This window comes from Arvicanthis niloticus, chromosome 12 (genome assembly GCF_011762505.2).
Source record: "Arvicanthis niloticus isolate mArvNil1 chromosome 12, mArvNil1.pat.X, whole genome shotgun sequence".
Classification (NCBI taxonomy): domain Eukaryota; kingdom Metazoa; phylum Chordata; class Mammalia; order Rodentia; family Muridae; genus Arvicanthis; species Arvicanthis niloticus.
Genome location: NC_047669.1, coordinates 22,122,938 through 22,127,911, shown reverse-complemented (window position 1 = coordinate 22,127,911; position 4,974 = coordinate 22,122,938).

The window sequence follows — 4,974 nt, the reverse complement described above, 5'->3', positions numbered from 1 at the left end:
TAGCTCTCAGCTCTCAGATGCAGGGCTGCCTGTGCTCCTTCCTTTCTTCCCTTCCTTCCTTTCTTTCCCCCCCCCCCCCAAGACAGGGTTTCTCTATGTAGCCCTGGCTGTCCAGGAACTCACTCTGTAGACCAGGCTGGCCTCAAAGTCAGAAATCTGCCTGCCTCTGCCTCCCAAGTGCTGGGATTAAAGGTGTGGGCCACCACTGCCCGGCCCTTCCTTTCTTCCCTTCCCTTCCCTTCCCTTCCCTTCCCCTTCCCCTTCCCCTTCCCCTTCCCCTTCCCCTTCCCCTTCCCCTTCCCCTTCCTTCCCTCCCTCCTTCCTTCCTTCCTTCCTTCCTTCCTTCCTTCCTTCCTCTCTCCCTCCCTTCCTCCCTTCCCTCCTATCCCCTCTTCCCGTTGTGTGACATTATTCCTGGGGAGACATGGACTAATGTGTACTCATTGCAGATAGGTAATGGACAATAAACCAAAGTATCAATACAGCCAAAGTTTAGCTTGGTGAACTAATGAGAATATTGGGGTTACTTACAGGAGTAAGGGGGTCACTAACAGAGAGCTACATCTTACCGAAAGCCCTCTGTTAGTTTATTTTTATAAGTGTTGCAGTTTTTCTTTTAACTCGGTTAGCTCCCAAACAATTGAGTCAGGACTATTATATTTATTAAACCAGCTTTAAAGCACAACAACCGAGCAGCATTAATATATTTTAATCCTATAAACTAACTTGGCTACTTCCCAGTCAAAATCCTCAAGATACTTGCATTTTACCGAACTGGCTCTCTCTGCTCCAGGGGTATACCTATGGTGTCTACTAGACCCTCTCCTTGTCAGTCAGTAATCCCCACTTACTCTCCTCCCCTTCCCCTGGCTGGGAGGAAACCCAGCCTTATTCTCTCCTCTGCTCAGTCATTGGCTGATACGTTTCTTTATTGACCCATTAGAGAAGAGCTGGGGAGGAATGTTTAGACAACATTATGGCAAGAGATTCTTAGAATAAAGATTGCAACCAGATATGGGGCACAGAAGTCCGCATTTGAATAATATAAGGCTACTCATTACACAATGCACAATGACATTATGCCTACAGCCTACCACAGTGTGGGTGATGGATGCATGAAAGTTGGACCTCTAGAGCTCTCTGTACAACTTGCAGTCAGCTCTACAAGCTGGAGTCTCTCTGTAGCTGTCTTTACTGCTTTTGTAACTTTAGGGGAAAGAGGGAGCTTGTAAAACTGCTAAGTTTTAGTGACTTACTAATATTTCTGAGTTTACTTCTTGAATCTTAAAAGGCCTCCTTTTAGAACTTTCTGAGTCTTGGTGAGCTTTTCCCTCAGGATGTCTTGCTTTTTAGTTCAGGGGAAAATGCTATCCAGCACTCCCTCCCTCCTCTTTTCCCTTTACTCCTCCCCTTTCTCAGTTTCTCAGTTTTGACAATTGAATTTCAAGGTTCCATAGACCAGGAATTAGAGCCAGTCTTAGAAGTTACAAGGAGTCCTAATGATTAGAAGATTCACTAATCCTTTCATTGCTTAGACCTTTTAATACAAATGTTACTGTAACAACTTAGGCAATTCAGCTCAATTAATACATGACTTTTAATGTCGTGTGTGTGTGTGTGTGTGTGTGTGTGTGTGTGTGTGTGTGTGTGTGATGTAGCAACAATCATTTAATCATGATCTCTCCCACTCCCACAATGCTTCCTCGTGCTCCTGGGAGTCCCCCTGTGTTTCTTGATTTTTTTTCCTACCATCACAGATCACCCTTTCCTGTTAAACTTGAGGTTAACAGAAGCCCACAGGGAGTATTCTCTTGGTCTGCCTGCTTTCTCCTCAGCATCAGAGTAGGCATGTCTGTAACAATGTTTCCAGAAATGATTAAGGAAGTAGTTTTGGAGAGAGACCCACCTTGAATGTAGGCCTCACAGTTCCATAGACTGAGGTTCCAGACTGAATAAAGAGGGAAAAAAAGCAAGCCAGCTAGCACGGACAGCGCTGGGTCTGCTTCGTGGTCAACGAGGTGAGAACTGTGCTTCTTCATGCTCTTCCGACCCAGAAACACTGAGTCAACACAAATTATCCTTTCCTCAAGACACTCCTGTGGGGTATTTTGTCACAAGGACAGAGAACCAACACAGGGAGAAATTTGGCTTTTCTCATAAGCTTCATTTTGCGGATGGGAAATAGACTCCTAGAGAAGAGATGCATGGCTCACCTTCCCAACTGTGAGTTGTGAGCTTGAAGTTGCTGAGTGTGTTGAGGAAGTCATGTCTCCAACCTGCTTTAGAAATCTATGAAATTCCTCAACATGACTTCATAGGGCCATTCTCCCAGGCAGTACTGGAAACACCCATGGCTCAGGTCCTGTCTGGGGCTCTGCAAGTGGGATGGTAAACAGGAAAAGAAACAGACAACTAGATACCTAGTTATCCTCTACAGGAAAAGAAAACAAACAACTAGATATCCTCTGGGACTGGTTCCTAGAACACCCCCATCATCCATAGAGACTGAACTCCAGGGTTGTTTGACTGCCTCGTGTAAAACAGACTAGCATTTGCACATAGCCTTGTCCACTTCACATTGTCTCTCCATTACTTATGATACTTAATGCAATGCAAATGTTATGTAAATAGATGTTCCACTTCAATGTTTAGGGGAAAATAACAAGGGAGAAATCTGTGCGGCTTCAGTACGGCTGGAGATCATTTTTGTAGAATGTTTTAAACCCACAGTTGGTTGGATTTGTCAGTGTCGAACCCGTGGATAGAAACAGAATAAAAAGTGCAGACTGTGGTTTGTGCAGGCAAAGCAGGGACAGAGAGATAGGCAATTAGGAGGCTCAGGGAGGTGAGGGTGAAATTGCCTTTTATGGTTTGCTATGGGTGAGGACAGAGGAGAGCTCCCAAGGATTAGAATGTGCCAGTCAAACAAGGGCCTGGAAAGAACAGGAAACAGGAGCTGCTCCCAGAATGGGTCCCAGGAAATAATGGTATGAGTGACAGAAGCCAAACAGGCCAGAGAGGGATCAAGACTTGGGAGAGGTCTAAAGGGCAGACCCAGGGCTACAGGTCACGGAGGAGTTTGTTATTCCAAGGCAGTGTGGTTCTCAACCTGTTGGTAGAGACCCATTTGGAGGTTGAACAACCTTTCACAGATATCAGTTCCCATATCAAATATCTCTCATATCTGCTATTTACATTACAATTCATAACAGTAGCAAAATTACAGTTATGAAGTAGCAATGAAGATAATTTTATGGTGGGGGTCACTATAACATGAGGTACTGTATTAAACAGCATTAGGAAGGTTGAGACGCTCTGGTCTAAGGGAAACAGAAAACCATTGGAAGGTTTAGGGACGTGACCAGCAAGACCCAAGTGGCATTACCATATGGATCATGAGGAATAGCAGGTACAGAGATTGCTGTTACTTTTGCCTAAGTGGGGCACACCAGTGTTAGCAGGGCCTGACAGAATGCCTGTATTTTGGAAGTAGAATTAACAGGACACGGTGAGGAATTAGATAAGTCTCTTGAGAAGGGGTGAGCCAAGGGTGACAGCTAGGTGTGTGTGGCCTTGATACTTTAGACAAATGGAGCTTAGCCTGACTGAGAGAGGGAGCTTGGAGCCTGCAGGTCAGGAGCAGCAGTTGTTCCTGGGCCAGGTTATTCTGCATAATATTCCAGCTCTACAAGTTCCATTTGAGCCAGCCTAAGGACTACAACAGCAGCCACCATTTAAGATGGAATTCTCTGTTGGACTAATTACCCAAGTCTGCAATAAAAGCAAGTAATTTAGGGCACAACCCCATCTCTGGGGTCTTACCCCAAAGCAGCATATGCAACAATTTCCTGAATAACATTGATGGAACGATGAGATGATTGCTACAATGTGGCAGTTAGCTCCCAGTTCTTCTCAGGGAGGTCCGTGATACTGTGAGTACTCCTGACACAAAGTGATGTAGGCTTGTGTGTTTGTTTACACACAGTGTTTCTGGAAGACCAGACAGGTAAAGACTAACAAAGGGTATACAGTAAGGGTAAGAAGTAGACACTTGGAAATTGGGGGATGAGAGACTTTAGATAGCTGGCAACGTTTATTCAGGGATTATCTTCCAACTCCACTGTGCACTTCTTCTGGCCATTTTATTACTGTCCATTTGCATCCTTATGACAGAGTAGGTGTCCAACAAACATTCCTAAATGAGTGACAAGCTGATGGTGCTCATGACAAAGAGGATTCAAAAAGAGGACTTTTTGTTTTGTTATTCATTAAAAGAACTGCATTATGTCTATGGGTGTTTTACTTACCCATATGTACCACAATCTTACCTTGTGCCCTTGGAGATCAGAAAAGGGGATCAGATGCCCTGGAATTGGGGTTACAGGATGGTTGTTAGTTACCATGTGGGAACCAACCTCAGCAAGGTCCTCCTAACTGTGGACCCATTGTCCAGCCCCCATTTTACATTTTTTGTTCAGGTAATTAACATTCATTTAGCATCAATTAGCTGTTTAAAGGATACAGTTTAGTGGCATTTAATACACTCATAATGTCTTGCTGCTTCCCCTTCTATCTAGCTCTGAAAGATTTTCATCATCCTCAATGGATTATCTGAATTGAAATTCCTTTTCCTCCATTCCCCAGCCCAGATAACCAGTAATCTGCTTGCACAAAACAAAAAACAAAAACAAAAACAAAAAAAAACCCAACTTTTTTTCTATTTTTGGATATTTTATATAAATGCAATCATACAATATACAACATTTTGTATTTGGCTTTTTAAAATTCAGCATCATATATTTTCGATATTTGTTCATATGGTGGTACATCTTTTTTTAATTGTATGAATAGTATTCTGTTGTACGGGTGTATATCAAATTTTCTTTGTTTGTCCGTTGAGGATATTTAGATTGTTTCTTTTTCTTTTTTTTTATTCTTTTTTTGTTTGTTTGTTTGTTTTGTTTGTTTGTTTGT